Genomic DNA, 26,299 nt, shown 5'->3' on the forward strand with positions numbered 1-26,299 from the left:
GCCAATGGTGTTAAGGTTGTGATGGCCACATTTGTTGGTTTTGACGATATCGAAGCCTCTGAGGGAGTCTAGGGAAAATATGGCTTTTGGATATGCTTAGAGGCTTGGGGTTCCAATGGCATTTGGAGGGCCTTAAGCTTTGACAGTATCAATGTTTCGAGGGAAATTCAAAGCATATATGGCTTTTGGATATGCTCGGAGGTTTGGGGTATAGATGACATTTATAGGGCCTCTTGTCACTTTCTGGACACTTCGCAAGAGTATAAGAGAATCATGCTCAAGAGGATTATAGGAGTGAGCATGGATTCAAATGATAAGCCAACTCTTTAGATTTGGTGTGTGAAATTGCTTCCTGATTGCCTTCTGCGGGTGTTCTTGGAAAGCTCTATGTTGACCAAGTTAAAAGGGATTCAACCACCCCCTAAGCAATTGGATGATACAAGTCTTTGGCTTCCTCAAACACTCTTCCAACAAAATTCTTCCCTTCTTCCAAGTCGCTTTGCAACAAACCTGTATAGAGTTGTCTGAGAGATAACATTCTTCATGTTTCTTTAAGACATATTTCGATTTCCTGAAAGAGAGGCTTGTAAGTAGAATATGCAACAATTGTAAAAAAGGCTACTTTGACATCGCAATTATTTCTCATGCTAAATCCAAATCGTCCATCTAGAGTTGATATTTGCATTCAAATAATACAATCAGTTAGGTGTGCACATAACAACCAAGGTTTGATTTTCTAGAGCTTTGGTTCTCTTATATCTCAAAACAGGGCAAGAGCATTAGATATTAGCACTACACTTTGTTTCAAACATTGAAAACAAGATGAACATGCTAAGACCTAAAAATAGAATAAACAATTTGGTGCACATCCATGATTTCCTTTTAAGTAGCAAAGTTGTTCACAATAAATGTAAATGCAAGAATCCTTTGGTAGTGTGCTTCAATTATGATAGTTATAATTGAGTTTTACTTGGAACAAGCTAGATATATAAAATGATCCAAACCAAAAAAAATAGTACAACGTATTTGTATCTCACTTTAAGTAACAAAATTGTTTAAAATTAAAAGGTGGCCGGTGTTATTAAAAGGATCCTCAGGTATTATACTTCAATTATAATATTTTTGTTGCTTGGAAGAACAGGGGAGGTGCATTAGTAGGCCAAACACATTGGAGCATCTAAACAAAACAAACATTTTAGAAATGCATATTCATATTCCACCTTATTGAGCACAACCATTTCCAATCAAGAAATGGGAACAAACAAGCGATGAGAATCCTTTAGTGGGGCCATGGATACAATACTTTGTTTCAATTTTTAGATATCAAGGTGTAGGCAACTAAATGAAAAAATAAAAGAAAATTTTGGTGGTCTTGAATCTTGACTTTTATTGAGAAAACTTGGGCACAAAATGTCAAGCAAACAGAAATGGTCATTACTTTTCCCTTCTATATTTTTAGTAAAAGTATTTTCAATGGGGAAAAAATGATCATAATAGGGAAAGCATAAATAATTTGAAAAGGTTGCACACCTATGATGGCTTAAGTTTCTTGGGGAGACTCTTCAAGTAAAGTTGCCACTCTTGACCCTACCACTTTCTCACTTCCCCATTAGAGGGCATTCATCTGGCAATGAAGCACATTTGTATGGAAATGAAGTCTCGTGATGTAGAGAAGACCTTGTCGTGGATGGTGGAAATGGTTTCATGACATCTAGAGGAATTCCAGTCCCATTTATCCACACATCCAATTTATTTTATTCTTTATGTCAAGAATATTCTTCTTCAGAAAGGGCAGGAATGTATCAATATCAATGGATTGGAACTTAAAACATTGGATATACTTCTTCAAAAACTCATAGAACTCAGGGCAATCAACACGCACTAAAAAATGTATAGGTTGTTATGCTATTGACCGGTGAGAAATTCCAAAATACCAAATATGCAAAGAAATACAACCCAGAGCACATAATAAAATGAGAAAAATAGCAAGTATTTTATTATTTAGAGATAAAAGCAATGTTCACTTGCCTCTTCAAGGGGGCAACCTCCAGCAGAGCAGAGCTCGATTACAAAATAAGACTCGATGATATTTCCCTTCTAACTACGACTATTTATAGCTAAATGACCTTCAACAACCTAACAACTAGTGGTCCTTTGCATCACATGGGTTAACCACTTTATTTATTAATTATGGCTTTTTTGCAACTAACTGTGGTCCCTTTCTTAAATGCGGGTCAACCACTTACAATTATTAATACGGGCTTTATTGACTCTTTAACTAACTATGACTATGACTCGACCCTATTGGGTTTATTACATAAATAAAGGGGTTAGGGTTGGACCCTAACATAGGTATTAATAAATTGAGTTTGGATTGTTGCATTGTTATGAATAAGATTCAAACCCACTCAATATTGACATTATGGGTTACATGTAGAAGGACGAGAATGGAATCAAAACGAGCAACATACAAATATAGAGAACATCAATAAATGGAGAGGAGAGTGAATAAGACCTGACACTCAATATGCCAAAGGAATTGAAAACCCCTTTTGTAAGGGACAGGAGAGCCTTGGGATCAACCCCTTCTTGGTTTGTTCTCAATTTGGTAAAATTCCTTATTATCTTTGGATCTAATCATCTCATCCTTCAAATCTGAGCAGCCTAAGCCAATGTGCAAAGTAGCGTGCTCCATGCCTTGTACAACTTCCACACTTCTTCACTCTGCATATGTCGTAAAACCTAGCAAAAAATCACTTCCCAAAGCTTAAAACCATAAACCCTCAAAACATAATTTTTCAACAACGTGTTTTATATGGTATATGGTAAGATAGTTAGGCGTGTATGTAATAATACCTCATTTAACCAAAAGTCATTATTTGTGGCATTGGCGATGAGATTTTTGGTCCAGCCATGTGCAAGCTCATGTACCACAATCTTCCCACCACTCAAATCCCTTACAATGACAATGAGGGTTAATAAGACCAACCTAGGATTCTCCATTCCTCCATATGAGAGACTCGGGTGCAATACAAGGAGATTAAATCTCTCCCATTCATATTCGCCAAAGAGATTTCTCCCCTGTTTCATTATCTCCTCTGTGTTCATAAAGTCGCATTTTGCAACTTCTAAAACATGACAAGGTTCATAATAAATCCTAGTCCTAGGACCAACCTCCTAAAAAAATATTCCCCACTGCAAATGCAGACAAATATGAAGATATTGGTAGCTATATTGAAAAATGATCAACAACTCTTTCATCTATTGCCTACTCCTCATCAGGGCATGCTCCCTTTGCTTCTCCTATGGAAGGAGCCATCCAACCCTTATGGGCAGTAAACATTACAGAGCTCATTGGTTTAGGAATGTTTAGAACATATCAGTATTGAAACCTCGCTTTTGGAGTGTTCTAACAGGGGAATATAGACTGTGCATGGATAGATTTGCATTAGGTGTTGACATATGGGAATTTTTTATGTGCAGTCTATGTTGAATTCAACCATTTAATATTTGAAGTTGACTGATGTGTTTTGAATATTATGATAAAATATAATTCATTTGTAAGAGAAACTCTGAGAAGACTTCCCTTGATGGGATCTAGATTTTCCAAAATGAAAGGTATGGAAGAAGAAGATGAAAAGGATTTAGTGGTGTCATGGTAAACTCCATGTATTTCAAGGCATCTAGTATCAAGATATATATCCACCAACTAAGGAATTTCAAGATTTAGAGTGTACTAACAAAGGGGATGACGATCATGCAAAAGGGGATAAGGATATTGGTATTAAAATCAAAATACAATGAAAGATTGACATATTGTGTTAGAGGGTGCATGAAATCTGTGAAGGAATGAGGATCAATTGGAGCCATATTATAACCATATGCCCAATCAAAATTTCTCTCTAAAATGCTTAGCTGTGGCTAAGGCTACTGAACCATGGATGTGTTGATAGGGGTGGTGGTATCTTCCCACTCCTGCACCTGCACCCCTGCCTCGGCCTCCCATTCTTGCACGCACCTATATGTGTCTTGTGAAACACAAAACCTCATTGATGTCGTTGTTGTCGTCATTGCCCTCCTTTGCTTATCAATAGGAGGTGAAGATGCCCAGAACGGGTCCTAGAACTCCTATGTTGAAGCTTGAGCAGGTGGCAACAACACATTCAAATGTTGGGTGCTAGATATATGATAGAATTTTATTGGAGGAAGGTAAACAAAAATAGGCTTCTGCGATTGGCTAAATTTGCCTAGTCCAACCCAACAAAGAGACACCTTTGGTGTAATTAGTAATAACAACAACAATAATAATAATCATCTAATATTAATAATAACACCTACCCATGCAACTAGCACAACCACATTGGTAAATGTCATTCATATAGGTCGTTGGACATATGTCAACCATATTTGCTAATATACTTATGTTAATTTATTATTAAAGAAATAACTTGAAGACACTGAAATCAATCTCAACAGTTTAAAGTGTTATATAATTAAAAATATTTCATCAAGACCATACACATATTTTTTCCAAAACAAAATTAAAAAAAAAATTAATAAACTTTGTACCAATAATATGTGTGTTTTACTTTCCTAATGTAAACTAAATATCATGAATTTAAAAAATTTACTTTAATTGCCAAAGGCTTCTTATTTCAACTTAAGGTGGATAAGGATTTGTTGACTTTTTTATTTTGATTTTTTAATTGACGTGGTAGATTGATTCTCAAGGGAATATGCTTAACATATGTTTTGTCTAAATGCTTATCAAAGGCTTCTTATTTCAACTTAAGGTGGATAAGGATTTGTTGATTTTTTATTTTGATTTTTTTAATTGACCTGGTAGATTGATTCTCAAGGGAACATGCTTAACATATGTTTTGTCTAAATGCTTATCAATGACTGCCTTACAGAGTTTATTAGGTTGCATTAACTTTTAATAAATTAAAAAAATTAGATATGTGGCATGTGGCTCCTTTCCCACCAATTTCTTATGGATTTGAGATTATTCCAATTTTAATATGTTCATATTCTAATTAGATGGGGAAATTAATATATAAACAAATTTTATTTAGCAAAATGGTCGAGTTTACAATAAGATACGTAATTCTTTTTTTTTCTCAAGTTAACTTAGGTTTGTGCCATGTGACTCCCCACTCACCAATTTCCTAGGGATTTGAAAATATTTCAATTCTAATAAGTTCACATTCAAATTAGATGGAGAAATCAGTATAAAAGTAAATTTTATTTAACAAAATGGTCCATTTGACAATAAGATGCATAACTTCTTTCTTTTTTTTGTTCTCAAGTTAAAATTGACTCATAACCTTTTTATACATTGTTATAAATGCTCTTTATATTGCAATAATTTTTTTTGTTATATTTATGAAATCTCTAACTATATCAACTACATTAATATTTTAATGTGATTGTACTAATTTTACTGAATCGAAATAACAAAATGTTTAACCCGGAAAACCATCCAATGTATTCCCCAGCAAGCCATCATTTTGCAACGGAGATGACACGCATTTGAATTATTTTATAACTTCCAATACATGTTAAGCTTATTTTGGTCGACTGTAGTCTACGGATGTTCACAATGTCTCCAAACCTCAGCTGTGCAAATGATACAAGCCTCACAACTTAATTGGAACCATCGCCACTCCACCACACCCAATCCTCTCGCAATTCGTCTGCAATGCTAGAATACCCTTTCTCTGATAACGTCGTTTCCCAGACACAAAGAATTGCTACCTGTAATATCAGAGATATCGACTATATTTTCAGTGTATAAACTTGATGAATAAATGTTTCTATACTTCACTAAAGACGCCATATTATTACCCAAGAGCCATTGACGATGTTAGGAACGACCGCTTTGGTGTTGCCTGCCTTTTGAAGGGATGCTCATATAACAGAGTGCATCGTGAATATTGTAGATAGCATGCGCCACTCTGTTGCTCTATTCGCCTGGAAGTGGAAGGGCTATTAATTTTTTTTCTAAGTAAAGACTATTTTATAGAAAAAATATTTACAAAGAGGTTTGAATCTCTGAGGGGGCGTAGTCTACCTTCTGTCAAAAAACCATTGCAAGTAACTTTTTTCCTTCTGTTTACAAAACTGATAATCATATCCTCAACACTGAACAGAACTATATAAACCCAAGACTAAACAGAGATTAACGCTCCAAAGTGAGCTGCCCTATTACAAAAAAACTGTTCTTTACCATAATTACAAAAAAAAATCCAAAATTGCAATCGAAGAAGAAATTAGGAGCAGCCAGTATAACGAAGGGGATGGCGATCGTGCAAAAGCTTTCCACGGTCACTGTTTTAGTCGATGGAGGATAACGAAAATGAAGTGTGGAGATTGGTTGTGTTGAATAGTGTTGGTCTAGTGAAACTTTTTGAAGGAAAACATCTTCATTTGTAAATATTGGTCTATAATCTACAGAAGAAATTTTTTTTTATTATAATATTTTTCCCGGATTAATTTTAATTAAAATTTTGGAGGATTTTTAGAAATATGAGATTAAATTGTTTAAATTGTAGAATTTAACTGCTCCAAAGATTTTTTAATGGCGTTGAATTTATTTATACATTTAAAAAAAATATTTTAAACAACAAAAAGTCATTTTTTTAATTGAAATTGTGTCCTCATATTCCTACGAAAAAGGATATCAATGTAGTCAATATGAAGTATAAAATAATTTTCAAGCCTTTTAAAATTAAGAAAGAATTTTAAAATATGGGTGATCATTAATGATCTATTAGATAAATGGCAATAAATCATTAGAAAATATATTTAAAATAAGATATTATTTAATAGAATGAAGATTTCCACAATTATTCATATTCGTAGAAGATTTCCAGATGGAATTGTGTACAGGGTTAATATCATGTCCAACTTTTCCGGAGGACTCTCCATCCATCATCCCGGACTTTCCATCCATCATCAAAGACCAAAAACTATTGAATGGCAATATGCTAGTGTTAGTTAGCCTTAAATTAAAAAGAAATGAATTAGTAGTTAGGGAAAAATAATAAAATAATTCTAAAAAAGGATCGCCAAGGGTCAAATTAACCTTGAAGTATATGGTTAATATCATGTCCAACTTTTCCAGATGGCCCTCCATCCATTATCAAGGAACAAAAAATATTGAATGGCAATAGGCGAGTGTTAGTTAGCCTTAAATTAAAAAGAAATGAATTAGTAGTTAGGGAAAAATAATAAAATAATTCAAAAAAAATCATCAAATGTCAAGTCAAAAGGTTAAAGACCCATTTTTTTGAATAATTTTATTATTTCCCCCTAATGGCTATTCATTTCTTTTTTATTTAAGGCTAGTTGAAACTCACTTGTTATCATTCAATATTCTTTGGTCCCTAATGATGGGTGGAGGGTCCACCCGAAACATTGGACAACATATTAATCTTATATGAAATGATATTTTAAGGTCCACGAGACTAAAAATAGTCTATGAGACCATTAGTTCCTTGTTTTTCACTTTTTGCAATTCAATCTTTTTCCGATTCAAATTGATGATGAGCTGGCCCAATCTTTTAATAGTCCCCTCGCTAAAAAGACAATGTCAAGAAACTTATGCTAACATGTTCTCATAACTTTCTCTGATGTCTTTGAATGCATCACATTCCAAAATGAAATGTTTTTCTGATTCCACAGCCCCAAACGTGCAAAATGTACACACTCGTTCTTCCCAAGCTTCTTTGGGCTTTTTCCACCGTCATGTTTCACACCGAAGTTGATGTGAGTTGGTCCTTAATTGAGCAATAAGAACCTTTGCTCTCTACAAAATGCTAGCTCCAATGAACTCTTTTTGTTGTAGATCACAGGTAGGGTTGAATTCCTCAATGTAATATTTCTTCTTTCTACCCAAATCTTTTCCCCATACCTTTTTACGAAACTTCTCCATAACAAAATCTTTTAGCTCCTTGCTATTTGTGGGATAGACATTGAGGTAGATATTCCATTTTTGCATCCATGTGTAGTTTTGTTTCATCCATGTTTTCTTTCTTTCACTTATGCCTTCATTGAAGATAACATTAGGCCATCTACCTACTCTCATTTGCTCAATTCTTTTTAGATATCTTATGAGCCGCACCATAACAATTGCTTCAATGGGAGTTGCTCTTGTTTCACTCAACATTATCTCATAAGGTACTGAACTTTTTATTTTGAACTTGCTCATGATCAAGTGTTTTTGGATTTTCTCAATTTGTTTCCATTTTGAGATGGGAGTGTTGCTAGCCCACAATTCACACCCATATAGCATCACTGGACAAACTAGGAGTCCAAAAAGCACTTTAATCATTTTCCAATCCCATAACTCTGTCTCTCTATATCTGTTTTGAAGAGCATATAATGCTTTCCACCCTCCTAAAATTCTCCTCTTTCTCTAGTCCTCCCAATTGAGTTTGTTGTTGAAATCAATCCCAAGGTACTTGTACTCATTTACCTCTTCAAGAATGTTGTCTTAAAAGAAGAAAGTATGCTGGCTCTGCTTCCTTTTATTAGAGAAAATCATTATTTTGGTCTTGCTAGTATTGACTTGCATCCCCACTACTCCACAAAAATGCTCAAGGGCATATAAGTGCATTTGCAATCCATGGGCCAATTTAGAAATCAATACAATATCATCAACATATAAAAGAAGCTTTATCACAAACCCCCCCAACCGAACACCATCTCCACCTTGCATTTTTAGCCACTCTTCCAATTTATCAATATATAGACCAAAAAGAGTAGGGGATAGAGGGCAACCTTGCTTGACTCCAATGTCACTTCTAAAGATTTCTGAAATACTTGCTGAGGTTCAAATTTTTACTTTCATTTTTTCATAAAGTATATGGACAACGGCTCTATAATGTAAAAGAATTTCATAAAGGCTCTATAATGTAGCTCTATACATAATTCCATCCATAAATCTTCTACGGAGATATTATTTCCATTTATGGTCTGATATGTATTATGGATTCTTTATTTTTCACTGATGGATTAATGGATTAATATGTATTATGGATTTATTATTATTATTCTTATTATTTTAATAGTGGGTAAATCTATTATAATAATTATTATTGATTTTTTTAAACGGTTAATAAATATTATTAATTATTATTGAGTTGATTTATGATCATTATTTGAAGAAAATCATAGCATTTGGAATGATCCATTGGTTGTTTGTAAAGGGGCAGATGCCTTTGAATCTTGGACTGTTAACCTATTTATTTACATCTAAGAAATATGATCTCTAGCCAAGTAAAAGAAATATTTGGTCATACTCTTGGATCTATACACTATAGATATACATTCATCATTCTTCTTTCCTTTTTTTGCATAAGAGGTGCTCTCCAGCCGAGTATGGTAAATATGTGATGTAATGTCTTGTTAAACATTTTGACTTAGTCAAATTAAATAAATATAAATATAAGATAAAATTTTAAAAAATAAATAAACGAATTTATTAATTATAATTATTAATAAAACATTTTGACTCAATCAAATTATAGAAAAACGGAAATAAAAATAAAATAAAATTAACAATTAAAACAACTTAGATCCATCTTAACTCTAGATCTCTTAAGCGTTGAGGAGGATCAAATATTTTGAGGTGCAAACCTCTTTTATAATGAAAAGAGATTTCAAATCTTTTTGAGGTGCAAACCTATTTTATATTGAAAAGAGATATGATCCCTCTGGACACTTGGTAGATCTATAGTTAAGATGGATCTAGGCCAAGTAAAAGAAATTTTAGGTCATGCTATGTGTTCTATACACTATAGATATATATTTAACATTCTTCTTTTTCTTTTTCTCTTCTTTCTTTTTTTCCTTTTTAAAACTAGTTTTCAAATTCATTTTGTTTTTCTTGTTCTTCATATCAAATTAAGAAAAGTTTAAATAAGAAATCAAATATGGCATTGATATTGTAAAATCCATCTTGAGGAAAAGTGTGTATAAGAGAAAGCTATATGTTAGGGATTTGGTTAGGATTTGTTGTTGGAGCTTGAACTTTCCTGGGGGTGTGGAGGACTTAGCTAATGTTTGATTGCCAATGTGATTGTTGATGACATCTAACTTGTGGACTATTTAGATGATCGACTCTCGAAGGATCAAATCTTTTTCTCCTAGCTAATTGGCATGTCCCTTGTGGAGCGATTTTCATGTTATTTGGGTTCTGAAAAGGTGTCCTCAACTAACCTCAACGAAGCAATCAAGATCTCTAACCTTGAGTTTTTGGACATGTGCCATGGGTCAGGTTGATCCTGTTAGTACTTTGATAGCATCTTGTTAGTATGAGAAAATATAAGATCCTTCCAACTCCCTATAGGCATGTGTGCTTTTCACAATATGTTAATCCAAAGTTATTTCAAACACCTAACTTGAGGACTATTCATCTCAATTCACTCTTGGTTGTCGCAAGGCTAGCCTTAAGCTTTTGGATGAAAACTTGGGTTTTATGCAAATTGATTCCTTACTCAAAGTTGATGGTCTTAAGTTTGTGGGGTATAGGTTATATGTTGGGAACTCTTAGGGAGGTGGTAATAAGATCGAGGAATGGATTCATGAAAAGAAGTATTGTAAGGTAACAAAAGTCATGGAGGGTGTTGAAGAATGTAACCAGTTTCAGTCTTCATAATTGTATTTGAGTCATGCATTTATGAAAAGAAAGATATTTATAAAAGGAATTTTTTATTGAACTATTAAATCATGGGTTTCATGCTTGGGTCAATGGTCAATAGATCAAAGCACCCATTAAGTGCTCTGTGATTTATTTTGAGTCAATTTCAAATTTATTATGTAAGAAACCCTTCTTGGGGTCATGGTGTCAAAGAAAGAAATTTATTTTGTCATGTCAAATCCTCCATCCATCAAGTCAGCCTCAAGCTCTTCGAAATTGCCTCCAACTTCTTATTCTACAAGTCGGTTTCTCCTATTATTCATGTTAGCTCAATATACAGGCAAAAACAACTATATATACCCAAGTGAACTCAACCCAGATGAGAAGTTGTCAAGGAAGTTCAGATGGATTATAGGACAGTGAGATTAAGGATTACAAGACAACAAAATTAAGTATTACAGGACATCGAAGTTAAGTATTACAGGACAGTGAATTTGAGTATTGCAAGACATCGAAGGATTGGGTGTCATGTTATTGAAGGATCAATGTACAGCATGACTACGTGACTAAGGAATTATGTTACTACAGAACCAAAGTATTAGGAAACTAAAGGACTGAAGCTCTCTATAATCACAGGACCAAAATTCTATATGAATGCAGGAAGCCAAGGTTACATGAGTGTAAAGAAGGACAAGCATCTTCATGAACTACTTGTCGTTGACTTATGAAGAAATGGACTAGCAGATGTGTTGTCTCTGCACAAGGTTGACTTGATGGATGGGAGGTGTTCTTGGTAGTTAGGATCTTGGTCATATCTACTTGATTTGAATCTATTGGAAGAGTTTGACTAGGTTTTTCCCTTCCTAAGGGTTTTTCCTTGGTTGATTGCCTACATCTGGTGTTCCTCTTTTTATGTCCGTGAACTTCATTTATTTATAGCATTTGTCTTGATGACAGAAGGAACGTTAATAAAATAATACCACAAGAATTTGTCAATCTAAGACAAATCATTTAATAAACCCTAACCTAATCACTTCCCTAGATTTCTCAACATGGTATTAGAGCTTGGTTCATGTAAGGGCAGGAAGAAGATCACCAAAAAGCTTCTAGGCATCAAAAGGAACATAATTACCTAGGACCAAGCTCCCAGAGGAAGCAAATCAAAATTTTGGGCACATCTAGAAGCCCTTGTCACCGAATTTAGGCCACAAGACTAGGGACAAAATAACAGGGTTTTAAAGAGGCTCAAAATCCATGTATTGAAAAACTGAAAGGATAATCTAACAACCTATAGAAGGTCGAGCACTTTTAAGAAGAGAATGCAACTCGTGACACAATATTAAAGGCATAAAATCATCATTATCGAAAATTCGAACTTCAGTAACACTATATGGTTGATCAAATCATTGTTTGAAGTTTCTCTTGTTTGGGTGATTAATCTTCAGATTGAGTCTACCCTTATTATCTCTTGTTGTTTTGCTCACTTTGGTGAAACCCTAACCTTTAGGGTTCACTGTGAAACCCTAGCCTTTCAATGCTAAGGGTATGTTGATGTTAATATTGAAACCCTAGTCTACTTAAGGGTTATTGATGAAGTCTAGAACATATGATGAAATCCTATTCTTTTGAAGTTTAGGGTTTGGATAATGTCTTGATAAAAACCCTAGTCCTTTAGGGTTTGTTGTTAATGTCTAAGTTATGAAACCCTAGATTTTTAGGGTTTGGTAAATTAGGGTTTATGAATAAAACCCTTGCAATAACCTTAGTAAGTTCCTAGGAATGAAACCCTAGGTGTATATTTGTTTGTATGATCAAAACCCTAGCCTGGTCAAAATTGTCTTGATGTCTTGATTTAGGGTTTATCTAGTAAAGATTGATATTCTAGGGCATGATAATGAAACCCTAGAAGTATATTGATATAATTTAGTTTTGGGTTTGCAACAAACCCTAGTAGAGTTTGTCATAAAGCATATTGTATGTATAGTTCTATGATTGATCTAAGGTTTTGTGTATTGAAGATGGAGTCTACGACAAAACCCTAGCAAGAAGTTGAAGTCTAGTATGAATAGAGATATGAATTATGAACCTAACCAGGTTTAGGTATCTGATGTCTAAACTTTGAATGCTTTGATGCTTCCATTGTAATTGACTTCATGCTTCTGTATATTTGTATTTTGGTTGTACTTGCTATTAAAGGTTTTGCAGGTACATGATCTTCAAGATGTTGAAGATGTTCGTAATTGAATATGATAATAATGATGAGCATGAAGATGATCAAGATGACCTTGATGCCATGAAGCCTCAAAAGATTGAAGTATATTTGATATTATTGTTCTCCCTAAGTTGAGAGGGAACATGGTTAGAAGAAAAGTGTACATCTCCCTAGTTGAGAGGGAGGGCATATTATGACAATCATAATAAATACCTTGAAGCAAGCATGAAACTCAATGAATGAAAGTACTATAGATGAATGTTAGTTATCCATGAAGTTATAAACAAAAGGCTTGAGAAGCATTGAGACTGTATTTTTTGTTGATGAAGAAATGGAAAAGGAAAACTTTCGATAAAATTGAAAATTATATATGTAGCATTAGAATGATTGAGGACCCCAAAGGTTTGTGTTTACTTGTATATATACATTTGAAAATTTTTACTGATTGAGGTTGTGATTGTGCAATATCCCTTCGTAAAAGGTTTGAATGTTTGAAGCATGCTTGGATTGATGGATATATATATAGATATATATGATAAGGAGAGATGAAGCATCTTATGGCAAGATGATTGGGAAGACATCTGGTCACCCTATGTGTTGATTTATAGATCCAAAGTAAGGAGGGTGGCGTTGGTCATGGAGCTCTAACCTTGGATACACAATTAGATCATTGGGTTAGTGGTAGAGCTTAAAATCCCGATGGTACCTAGAGTGGATAACACATGAGTTCACCTTAGTCCCACCTGATTAGAGTACCCTGGTCAGGTATCTAATATGTAGCCTTATGTGTGCTAGAACTTTGTGTAGTTCATATCACTTTGAGATCTTGCATGTACTGTAAGAGCCCTATCCTAGGGTCTGCTAATGGATCTAATTTTTCTGAATTAAATACGATAAGAGGTGATAACTTACTTACTTACACGGCTTTTAAACAAATAAAATTTTGTCATTTACATTATAATCAACATAAATTATGGTGAGCATTCCATTGATATCAACTTAACAAGAGTAGTCCATGGAAAAATACCTGTTCCGGCGGTTGATGATGATACCTTTGTCTTATAGCTCCAGCTGAACGCTCCTTCTGACCGACCCAACCGGATTTACCTCCCAGCCAACTAGGAAATAAATTCCTAGCCCAGGAAACCTCCACAGGTTCCCTAGCCCTCCGTGCCCAAGTCCAACCAGATATAGTGTGTCCTCAAGAAGAATGTGCAAAACTAGATAATGATACTTTCCTCCTCTCAAACCCAAGAAACCTCCACAGGTTTCCAAGGTCTCCCAAAATCATAACAAGGCCAAACAATCACAACCAACCCCCCCCACAATCCTCTCCAAGAATCCAACCCCCCCCTTTTCTTCCTTCCCCCTTCCCTTTTTATACCCTCTTTCCTCAACCACCTCTCATTAATGTCATTAACTTCTCATCCATCCTTAGTTGACTTCTCTTCTCCCAGGTAAGCTAGGAGTACATTTGGAATTGTGACATGAATATAAAATTGAGAATTTAATGGGAAATGATCATGTCTTCTCCCAAGTAAATCTGAAAAGTACATTTGGGAATGTGAAGTGTAATTACATGGAGAGGACCATGTCTTCTCCTTAGTAAATGTGAGGGTACATTGGGGAATGTGAAATGAATAAATATATATTGATGATAAGATGGAGAGGACTATGTCTTCTCCCAAGTAAATGTGATGGTACATTGGGGAATGTGAGATGTAATTACATGGAGAGGACCATGTCTTCTCCTTAGTAAATGTGAGGGTACATTGGGGAATGTGAAATGAATACATATATTTTGAAATAATGGAAGGAGACCATATCCTACCTAATATTCAATTTGAGAAGGTAAGTGGGGAATTTGAATAATGGAAATCATGAATTTTATATTAGACCAATATTTCTCAATATTTTTAGATAATGTAAACATTAACAAAATTTGTAGGATAAGATTTAAGTGGGGCATTACATACACCCCTCCTTCAGAAAACTTCGTCCCGAAGTTAGAATGAAAAGATACAAGGAGTTTGAAAGCATAGCAAACCAGAGAGAGTTATAGCATTAAAATTTGATAAGTCAGACAATGACATTACTTCCCATCAAGAGTCTCCAACTGATCTATTTCCTCCTATCCATCTTGACCTACTTCCGTTCCCACCCTATCCATCCTCTGCTGCTCTATCAGTGGCAACGGCCATACTAACCACTGATAAAACCGACATGGTGGAAGCGTCGAATACCTCGACCGAACTTTCCCCAGCAGGCATCTGGCAATCGTCATCACACGTCTAGGGGGAGCGTTCAGCTGTCCTCCCCACGATTCCAGGTTTCGAAGGATACACGGTGGGAAACACCTCCACCCCTCCTTCAGAGCACGGACCACACTACAGAGCTGGTTGGACTTGTCATCGAATAATCCAGTCAGGTCATCTTGCCACCTTTCCTCATTGGTCGTCTCAACCTTCCCCAATGGAATAGTAGATCTTGGTCATCATACGGTTCTTTCCAACCTGTAGTTTAGTTCTCATCCATGCATATATACAACCACAAAATAGATATAGATACATGATCTTAAACATCATGTTTATTAAGCCCAGTGTCCACGTGTCAATTTTTGTTGTTCATACTGGAAATAAATCTTACATCAGATAAATCATAATTCCACTAAGTCATTGATTAGATAAATCATATCTATATAAGCCTATACGATGCAACAATAACTCTGACAAGTTATGCACTAGATAAATTGTAACCAAGTAAGTCACACATTTGGTCATACATCCAACATTTCCATCATCAATACCAAATCCATAATGTCACGTGTCCAACCAAATGTGTATAATTTTCATAAATAACAACATGGAAGAACCTTAACATAGGTGGCTATCTACGTTAAAAAGGGGCATCATAAATGCTCATGTGACATCCTTGTGGAACCCTTCAATAACAATTAGAGTTGAAATAGATTCAACTATCCGTCATGGAAAATAGCATTTGAACCCGAATATCCTATAAGGTGGTACCAAACCAAAATAATGGCAAGCAACGGATTAGTGCACTATCAATTCCACTAGAAGGTGCTAGTATAAGTTTTATGCATATAATTTCTTTAATACCTTAGTGAATATAAAAGTCCCATTCTTCCAATTTGTTGGTTTTTTTTTTTTTTTCCTTCCAAACCAATTAGTTAATCTTGAAAATAAAAGACTCAAAACTTCAAAAATTGTTTCCAGCATGATTTTCATACTCTCTTTTTTGTAATTTGAGAGAAATGTCCTTTACATATCAAAGGTTCAATTTAATTTTTTTTTTTTTTAAATCATTGTTTACTAGTATTAAAACAATTTCATGATATATAATGCAGCTCACAATATGAGCTGTCAAATGAGAAATAATTAAACAAATGGAATAATTGCCTATATTAAAGATGTTTTTAAAGTAGAGTTGATTTTGAAATTTTTGTGTTTATATTTATATAATAATAAGCCATGTTTCCAAACAACTAAGGGGTTACATGGTTATTTTAATGCAAGAACCAAGAAGACATTAGCATAAACTGAACATAAACAGATTTTTGGAATAAGATCAATATGATTCCACAATATTCACCATCCAACAAATCTATGCATTTTATGCATATTAATGTTTGTGGAGAAGAGAAGATGAATTTATAAAATCTTCACCATAATGTGATGCATGGCCACAACACATAACGTATACAATATCACTAAGATACCGCAGTACATAAATGCCACTGACAAGAGATGACACTTAATTTCATAAGGTTAAAATTTGATTTGATAAAACTAAGGTCCAAGAATCAATGTTGTTTTGTTCAAACTATAAATGACACCTATGTTACCAAAAACGAGAAACGGGAAACGGAACGGGAAACAAGAACGGTGCGAGAACGAAGTTTGGAGGTTTCGCATATAAGAAGCGAGGAGAGAGAAAAACACCATATTAAAGGTGAACAATATAAACAAGCATTAATCATAAACCTGCAATGTTTCTGCTCATGAAATTGTAAAAAAAACAATTGTAAATACTAATTCAGTTTTAAGAAAGAAGTGATAATTTTGTAGATCCAAAAATTTAGCCATCATCAGAATTAGCAACAACTATGATTGACCATTTGCAGGTTGCATGCGTGATTTTAGCTTGCAAGCAATGAAAACTTTGTAAACTTTAAAGGTACTTCTCTGGCAACGGGAGATTGGTTTTGTTGTCACATGATAATTCTGAAAGAAATAAAGACCTTCAGAATATGTAAAGAGCTCAAAATTAGCAACAACTGGCTTACTGATTTACCACCGTTATAGAGCCAAACTTACAACAAGGAGTATTTAACTGTATATTTATTCGAAAGTGTTGTTCCAGATTGTCATGATAGTACTAGTGCCTTCCCTTGGTTACAATTGCATAGACCATTTGTTTCTTTTGACAAGGTATTCAGGCATTAACTAATGCTACAATATTTGTGCTTGGTGATCCAAATTGGCTCAGCTTCCAGCTTCCATGACAATATCAATGATGTTAACTATTTTTGAATCACCATGTTCAAACAATCTTCTTTCAGAATCTAAATGTTAAAGAAACGAATCTCATAAAGTTGGGAAGAGGTATTGAAGTCAGCAAAGTTGCTAAATGTAAGGGTTTGATTTATTCGTTAGCTTAACTATCTCAGTCATCATGTACATCTGGTTGTTCCATATTTGTGGAACACACATGAACTATGTTGTGCCTTCCAGGCAAGCGACAAGCTACAACGTTATGGCTTCTCTTCTCCTTAATGAATTCAAATTAAAGAGGGTGAAACTCAATTAACTGTCCACTGAAAGTTAATTTGGTTGATGTATAAACTTCTAGAAGCCACAAACTACAACGTTATAGCCCTTTTTTTTTTCCTTTATGAATTCAAAATAAAGGGGTTGATCCTTAATTACCTATTTCGGTCTACTGAAAATTAATTTGGTTAATGTATAAACTTAATGTACTGCAGTTTTTTTTTTTTACTTTTTCCCCCTTTTTAGTTTCTGCAAGTGAATTTAGTTGCTCATTTTTTTTTCCTCTATCCATTGCCCAATGTATTAATGACGGCCATTGTCTCTTCGTTATAAATACAGACGGTTCGTTTCCTTTTGTTGAGTTTGCAAATTATCAAATGCTTCTGGTCCGCCTTCTTAGACTTGAAAATTTACCATGAAAAGTTTCAGACCCAGAATATTTAAGGACATAACAGTGGTCTGAAATTGAGTGTTTCTCCTTACCTGCATAAGATGATTGTGGTACTAACTTACAAACCAAATCCTCAATGATGAAAATGCCAGTAACTCACAGCAGACAGAATCATTTTAACGGAGTACATATACATGCATTGATATGGACGATAGAACAGAGGTTTCATTAAATTAGGCTGAAAGAGGATATTACAGGACTGAACACAGGTATAGTGCATTACGATATGAATAGTTAGATCCCAGCGAACCTCACCTACCCAAACCTTGAGAGAATTATGTGGTCTGGAATGTAATTCTCATAGGCATCCCTGAGGAATGCTGAATTTGGAGTAGGGCAATTTGGGTTCAGTCCAGTAATTAATGACTGGTAAAGGATAAACCAATGACCAAAATAGGAAATCATATGGAGGTATTTCATGCATTCATACAACACATGGCTACAGTTCAAAGACGGTTGAATTATAGTATAAATGAGCTTCCTTAAAATACAACAGGTGTAAAACTAGAAAAAGGGGATTCGGTTGAATGATATATGTAGGAAACATGAAGCAGTAATCCTGATTTTAAGTAATCGCCTCTAAAGGCAAAAGAAATTGTACAGCAAACCAGTCGAGATGAACACAAGCTCTGGCTACAAAACTTAATGAATTGGGATTGACCTATTTGTCGGTTAAAGCACTTACTTTTTGATATAATATACAAGAAATAACCTGGGTTGCAATAGATAGGTCGAAAGCATAGAACAACTGATATTTCTATATGCTTGGTTTGTTATATAAATTATAAAATGGAAAAGCTTTTGAACTGATAGTCTGGACAGGAATTTCAATCTGCAGCAGGCATATTAATCCATCTTTAAGTGATAAACTTATGGAAAATTATTTGGTCATTCACGTAGAGCATACCCATAATTTTCTCTATCCCCCATCTGTTAAGCATTTTGGTTTTGTACAATGCTAAAACAACTACAGCTGTATTAGCAAGAAAGGTCACTACTTGCTTAGCTTCATCAACATAACAAATGGTTGAAAAAAATAATCTGGTTTGACTGCTTCATACTTTATAAATTGCTTGGTTTGATGGTGATTTTGAGCCAGGCTATTTTTAAATAATAGAGGTATATGCGAGTTAAATATTGGGTTACTGCTTTCAAGATTGTCACCAACAAAGTAATTATTGAAGAAAGTATATCATTTGAATGTTTTTCAGATGAGTTTCATTGATGTTATGACCAGTTTTATTGACTGAATTGAACAATTACATTTATATTTCGGCTATCAATTGAAGTTAGTGTGCCTGGATTCATGCTTATCATATTTGTATTTCTAGTTATGTTTAATTCTGCCTGGACTCCTGCTTATCTATTGACCAGGTTACTGCTTGCAACGAATGCAATTCAAAGAAAGGCCGCAAAACCCTGGGGGAGGCAGAAATGAAACTGATTAGGACTCCTAAGGTTTTTAAGATTCCCTTTCTGTTGAACTATTTGGTTGTTATTTCTTAGAAGCATTTTGCAGTTAGTTTTGATGCATGGCAGAAAAGGTTTCTAACGGGATGTAAGTGACCATGTAGGCACCTAAAGATCATGATGCGTGGGGTATACCTTTAACATATGCAACTTACAAGCTGCTGAAGTATCGAGAAAGGATGCCCGATGAGTGGAATGATTACATATCTAAACCATTGTTTGGGTCATGATATTTGTTACTGTTCCGGATGTAAAATAGGCATTCTGCTTGGTTTCTTTCATAATATGCCAAGCTAGTAAGATATCGATTGTATAAAATAGTATAATACCAGATCAAATCCAACAGAAATAGCCTCCAACTTGGCTCTGCGACTTTCACATCTGTATAATTGAACATGTAACTTGGATTACCAAATTAAATAAACCTCAAGTCAAATTGAGAGGAGATTATGAGATTTTTTTTTTTTCAATCTCATTTATAAATTGAACGCTTGGCAAAACAAAGAGATTAGGAATGGTCAAAGATCATGTTGAGCTGTGCTGTGCATGCTTTAACAGTGCATATAGTATATGGCCTCCAATTTTTTTTTTTAGTTGAAAATAACTTCATTAATACTTGGATTGTTATAATCACATGACAGTAATAAGTGGGTGGCTACAAGGCTACAAGGCCTTTGAACTTTTTCTTTTTTTTTATTTATTGGATTCTTTATGTGTACTTGTTGAGTTTGATTTACTCCTCGCTCGAACCTTCACTACCTGCATCTTGGGTTTGGGAAGTTCATCTTCATTGAATTATGAATCCTCATCCCCCTCCAGGATAGTTGGTTCATCTAGTTTGGAACTAGTTCTAGTTCATCTAATTCATCCTTCTCTAATCTAAATTCCTCACTAGTCATTATCATGGCTAGAACCAATGCTAGATATAATACAGGATATAATTCCAACCAGTGCCTTCTACATATATGGCAGGTTTGAATCTCCTCAAATAATATTAATGTTCCTATCCATAATTATCCAAATTGGCCAATATGCCAACTAATCTACCCTTAGTCATTCCTAAAACTAATGGTAAACCTAAAGAAGATCCCTCCAACCACATTATATCTGTAGGGGAGATATATTAACTGTTGGTTGTAGTTCTTCATGTTATACTTTAAGGGCATGATTATTGTTCGATCACTCACAATCTCAACTACATGCGTACCTAAGGCACTATTATGGATGAAATTAAGTTGATACCAATACAACTAGAAATTGGTACAGAAAATCAAACCATGAAATATTACTTGAACCAACAAGGTCAAGGATGGCTTAGACAAAAGAAAAGGTTCACTCTTGGAATTCTTCATTTGTAAACACTGTTAGTTGTTCACTTACCAAGCTTGTAAAAATGTAAAGTAAATGTGAGTACAAAGGTCTTATGTTCAAATCCCCTATTATTTACCTGTGAACACCTGCTGGGGGTGGCCCTGTTCACCCAACAGTTATAATGGTAGCTGTTATAGTGGTAGTAGTAGGGTAGGAATCGACCCCATATCACACAAGTATGGGACCGGCCCAGTTGCTGATTCATCTAATATTGCTAGCCAAGAATGGAAGTCAAATTGGAATTTCCATCTTTTCATTTGACAATGTTATGATTGTCACTACCCACAAAAGAAATATAGCAAGACACAGGTAAAGATATTAGCGTGCCCCTGGTGATATGATAACCATAGCAAGATAGGAAACAGTTTGAAACAACTTATGTTTCTTGCCAGATGTAAATATTGGATATACAACTATACTATATAGACATACCGACAATTAAGCTAGTGTTATGGTTTTTTGAAAAGTCAATTTATTCAGAGTGGCATGTTTCAAAATGCTGCAATGACTGGAGTCAACCAGGATGCTAAGAAGAACTGTGATTTATATTCATATATGCTTAGAAAATACTCCATCAAAGCTTGCAACATACATGGTAGCCACGCCCGCACACAATACTTTCTCACGGTTTAGTTACATGTTCACTGTAAATTTTGGAAGCAAATCAGTTACCAGTATCTTTAGCTATCACGCTAATATGACAAAACAGTAGAACACGGGTCAAAGCAAAACATGACTGACATAAGTACAAAATTGGGATCGATCTCTTTCAAAAGTTACTTTTCCAACATATATGCATTTCACGAATCTGCCCTCTCTTCAGGCTATGCAGAGATATAATAGTGGGCTCTTACCATTCACACTTTCTTTCAGGAAGCTTTGTTGGATCCTTTTGGGAGTGATTTGGAGAGCCCCCGGATCACAGAGACAGTTATGAGCAAAATATAAATGGATAGACTATGATAACTGATTCTTTGTAAGCAGCAAATGCACACCTTCAACAAAATGATAATTTAGATGCCTAATAAGCATGCAGTTGCAATCAAGGCATGAGCTGAAAGCTCTGGCACGGTTGCATGGGCGTACTCAGTTCTTAGGATTTTTGGCTTAAAAATGGCCACAAATCATATGAATTTGCATCGACTTTTCTTATGCATTTTAACTTCAATGTACATTTATATCGTAGCTCCTAGACAGAAATAGAAACCCAAAACACTGGATTCGAGATAGCCTGGTTTCAGCTCTCCTGGGCCATCATATTCAGGAGCTCTCAAGTTCGAACCCAAGGAAACAAGGAATGAAAAGGCAAAAGCCAAGAAAACCCCGAACCATAACAGGTTTCGCTGAAACAAGGCTGGATCTACTTACTCACTCGGTGAGAAATTCAGAAACGCACCCAGGCAGACCAAAGTTTTCCCGTCTTCTGGGCAATGTGGCCTATATAGTGCATACCCCAATTTATAGTGCGTATGTGACTACAATCCTGCAGGCTGATGGCACCCTTGAAGCAAAAGAAGTTTTCCCTGAAGGATGACAGCAAGGTGAAAACCGACTCCAGCTACTAACTTAACTGCTATAAGTGAATGAATATGTAACGTTGTTTTTGCCAACATGCTCTATTTAGCTATTTTGTCAAAAGAAACCCTTTTGGGAGATTTCAAGAACCACCAGTGAGTTTGATGTAGTATTTCAATACATAGATTTTAAGAGGAAATCCAAGAGTTCCTATTTTCTTATGCCTATGCACCTGTGGCTGTGCAATTTCTTTAGATAATGTATTTATGTAACCAGTTAACAGAATCTCAATGGCATCAATCAGTTTTGCTTGTCAAGTGAACGAAGAGGAAAATTATAGGTAAGTTCGCCGAATCTATACAGATACATGGATATTATGATTGTGATACTTTGACAAGTGAAGCTTGGAATACCATCTCAAGGATTCTTGATCAAGTTCCTCGACATGTAGTTTTCATTCTTATTATGACAAATCTGGATCAGCTACCTCATACAATTATAACCAGGTGCCACAAATTTTTCTTTAACAAATTGAGGGATGTTGACATCATAAACAAATTGCAGGCAATAGCATTACAAGAAGAATTGGAAATAGATAAGGATGCATTAAAACTTATAGCATCAAGGTCTGATGGGTCTTTGCGGGATGCTGAAGTGACACTTGATCAATTGAGTCTTTTGGGACAGAGAATATCTCTTCCATTGGTTCAGGAACTTGTTGGATTGATTCCAGATGAGAAGTTGGTAGATCTACTTGATTTGGCATTGTCTGCAGACACTGTAAAGACGGTGAAGTGTTTAAGGGAACTTATGGAAGCAGGGGTAGAACCACTTGCCCTGATGTCACAGTTAGCAACATTAATAACTGATATCCTTGCAGGAAGTTACAAGGTGCCTGAAGAAGGGCACAGGAAGTTTTTTTTTCGCAGAGAAATGTTGTCTAAAGAAGAAATGGAGAGATTGCGGCAGGCCTTGAAGACACTTTCTAAGGCTAAAAAAAAAACAGCTTCGTTTCTCAAATGATAGAACAACCTGGCAATTCCACTATGCTGACGAATAATTGAAGAAGAAACCAGAGAAAAGGGGTTTAGCGCTGGATGACTTGTTGCTTTCCAGAAAGAGCACTCTGCTTAATTCAGCCAGATCTTTATCATTTAACAGAGGATTTCGATGCTTCTCTACACGTTTCGGAGCCTTAGGCGTTACAGGCAATCTCACTGGACTATCATTTACGGAAGAAGAATGTGCAGGGCTCATACTTTGAAATAACGAACGTTTATGTCACCACCCCTGCTCCGGGGTTTTAAAAGCGAAATGTGTTTCCTTTGCAACTTTAACAGCTTCTTTGAAATCCTTTGAAACGTAACACAACGGCTCTAGTTCGTGGTGCCCAAAGTTACAAACTACCTCTACCAAGACATCTAAAGGCAAAGACGGCAGGTTCTTTCCGGGCGAATTCTCATTTTTATTAGCAGCGAGTACAGGGGAGGGTTTCACCGGAGTAACACAAACTTCCTCCTCGTCAGGCTTCCGGCGCAAGACTCTCCTAGTTCCAGAACGATCTTCCGAAACGCCAAATTTAACCCGACTGTCATCGATAGCACATTCTTCTTTCTGCCAATCCTCCACTGCCGACATCGCATTCCTCTTTCTTGCCATCTTGCTTCCGAGTGTCAAACACTCCCCTGATTCCTTCATGTCAGGGGCACCGACCTGAGCAGCCTTGTTCTTGTATTGACGCACCTTACTATCCTCTTTGCAACACATTTTCGACAGAAGCCCCTTCTCCCTTTACTACAGAATCACACGAATTATTGCGATACAAAGAACGAACGAACAATGGAATGAATCCTAAAGGTGCGGTCACGGTGCTTATAACCCCCGCCGTCCGACTCAAAAACACAATTCTATAACGCTCCAGAGGCTTCGAACCCGAATTCAAATAAAAAAAAACGATGAAAATCTGTGTCTCACTTCTTTCACTGAGCCTTTGCACTAGCGTTTTCTTCTAAACATCTGAATTGCCCCTTTTTTTTCTGGTTTTTTTTTTATAAATAAAATCCAACATCAACCTAAAAATTATAGAAGTGGATTGGTTCATAGGTCTCAGTGTTTGAACCTGGCTCTGATACCAAGTGTAAGAGCCCTATCCTAGGGTCTGCTAATGGATCTAATTTTTCTGAATTAAATACGATAAGAGGTGATAACTTACTTACTTACACGACTTTTAAACAAATAAAATTTTGTCATTTACATTATAATCAACATAAATTATGGTGAGCATTCCATTGATATCAACTTAACAAGAGTAGTCCATGGAAAAATACCTGTTTCGTCGGTTGATGATGATACCTTTGTCTTATAGCTCCAGCTGAACGCTCCTTCTGACCGACCCAACCGGATTTACCTCCCAGCCAACTAGGAAATAAATTCCTAGCCCAGGAAACCTCCACAGGTTCCCTAGCCCTCTGTGCCCAAGTCCAACCAGATATAGTGTGTCCTCAAGAAGAATGTGCAAAACTAGATAATGATACTTTCCTCCTCTCAAACCCAAGAAACCTCCACAGGTTTCCAAGGTCTCCCAAAATCATAACAAGGCCAAACAATCACAACCAACCCCCCCACAATCCTCTCCAAGACTCCAACCCCCCCTTTTCTTCCTTCCCCCTTCCCTTTTTATACCCTCTTTCCTCAACCACCTCTCATTAATGTCATTAACTTCTCATCCATCCTTAGTTGACTTCTCTTCTCCCAAGTAAGCTAGGAGTACATTTGGAATTGTGACATGAATATAAAATTGAGAATTTAATGGGAAAGGATCATGTCTTCTCCCAAGTAAATCTGAAAAGTACATTTGGGAATGTGAAGTGTAATTACATGGAGAGGACCATGTCTTCTCCTTAGTAAATGTGAGGGTACATTGGGGAATGTAAAATGAATAAATATATATTGATGATAAGATGGAGAGGACTATGTCTTCTCCCAAGTAAATGTGATGGTACATTGGGGAATGTGAGATGTAATTACATGGAGAGGACCATGTCTTCTCCTTAGTAAATGTGAGGATACATTGGGGAATGTGAAATGAATACATATATTTTGAAATAATGGAAGGAGACCATATCCTACCTAATATTCAATTTGAGAAGGTAAGTGGGGAATTTGAATAATGGAAATCATGAATTTTATATTAGACCAATATTTCTCAATATTTTTAGATAATGTAAACATTAACAAAATTTGTAGGATAAGATTTAAGTGGGGCATTACATGTACCTCAATGTGTATGTAATTATGAATACCTCCATACTTAATAAGGAGTGTTGAAGAATGTAACTGGTATCGGTCTTCATAATTTCATTTGAGTCATGTATTTATGAAAAAAAAGAAAAGACATATTATTTATAAAAGGATTTTTTTATTGACTTATTAAAGCATGGGTTTCATGCTTGGGTCAATGGTCAATAGGTCAAAGCACCCATTGAGTGCTCTAGGATTTTTGTTGAGTCAAATTCCAATTTATTAGGTAAGAAACCCTTCTTCGGTTCATGGTGTCTGTTGTAGCATCCATTGTTATTTAAGTTTTATTTTCAGTTTTGTCACAAAATGAAATAAAAATCAAAATATGAAAGGAAAATCAAATATTATGTTGTAGAGGAAATAAAGAGAAAAGCTTAAATTTAAAATAAATAATTTATTTTATTTGATTGACGGCTTATGAATGTGAGAAACTCGTGAGAAGATCTAGGCCTTCCGATCAATAGGCCACAGATCTGACGGTAGTCTTGCGGATAACGTGGACGAGGTTTATTTCGGAAATCAAACGCAACAGTGTATGAAATGCA

General features: G+C 35.4%; 2 pseudogenes; both read right to left on the minus strand.

The window, feature by feature from the left end:
* Nucleotides 1-385: 385 nt before the first annotated feature.
* Nucleotides 386-3,870, minus strand: LOC149148800 (leucine aminopeptidase-like; annotated as a pseudogene).
* Nucleotides 3,871-23,169: 19,299 nt separating this feature from the next.
* On the minus strand, nucleotides 23,170-24,346 carry LOC149148801 (uncharacterized; annotated as a pseudogene).
* Between the last annotated feature and the right edge of the window lie 1,953 nt (nucleotides 24,347-26,299).

Source organism: Pinus tabuliformis, chromosome 9 (assembly GCF_031772625.1).
Source record: "Pinus tabuliformis cultivar Carrire ecotype Pingquan chromosome 9, CPIR1, whole genome shotgun sequence".
Lineage (NCBI taxonomy): Eukaryota > Viridiplantae > Streptophyta > Pinopsida > Pinales > Pinaceae > Pinus > Pinus tabuliformis.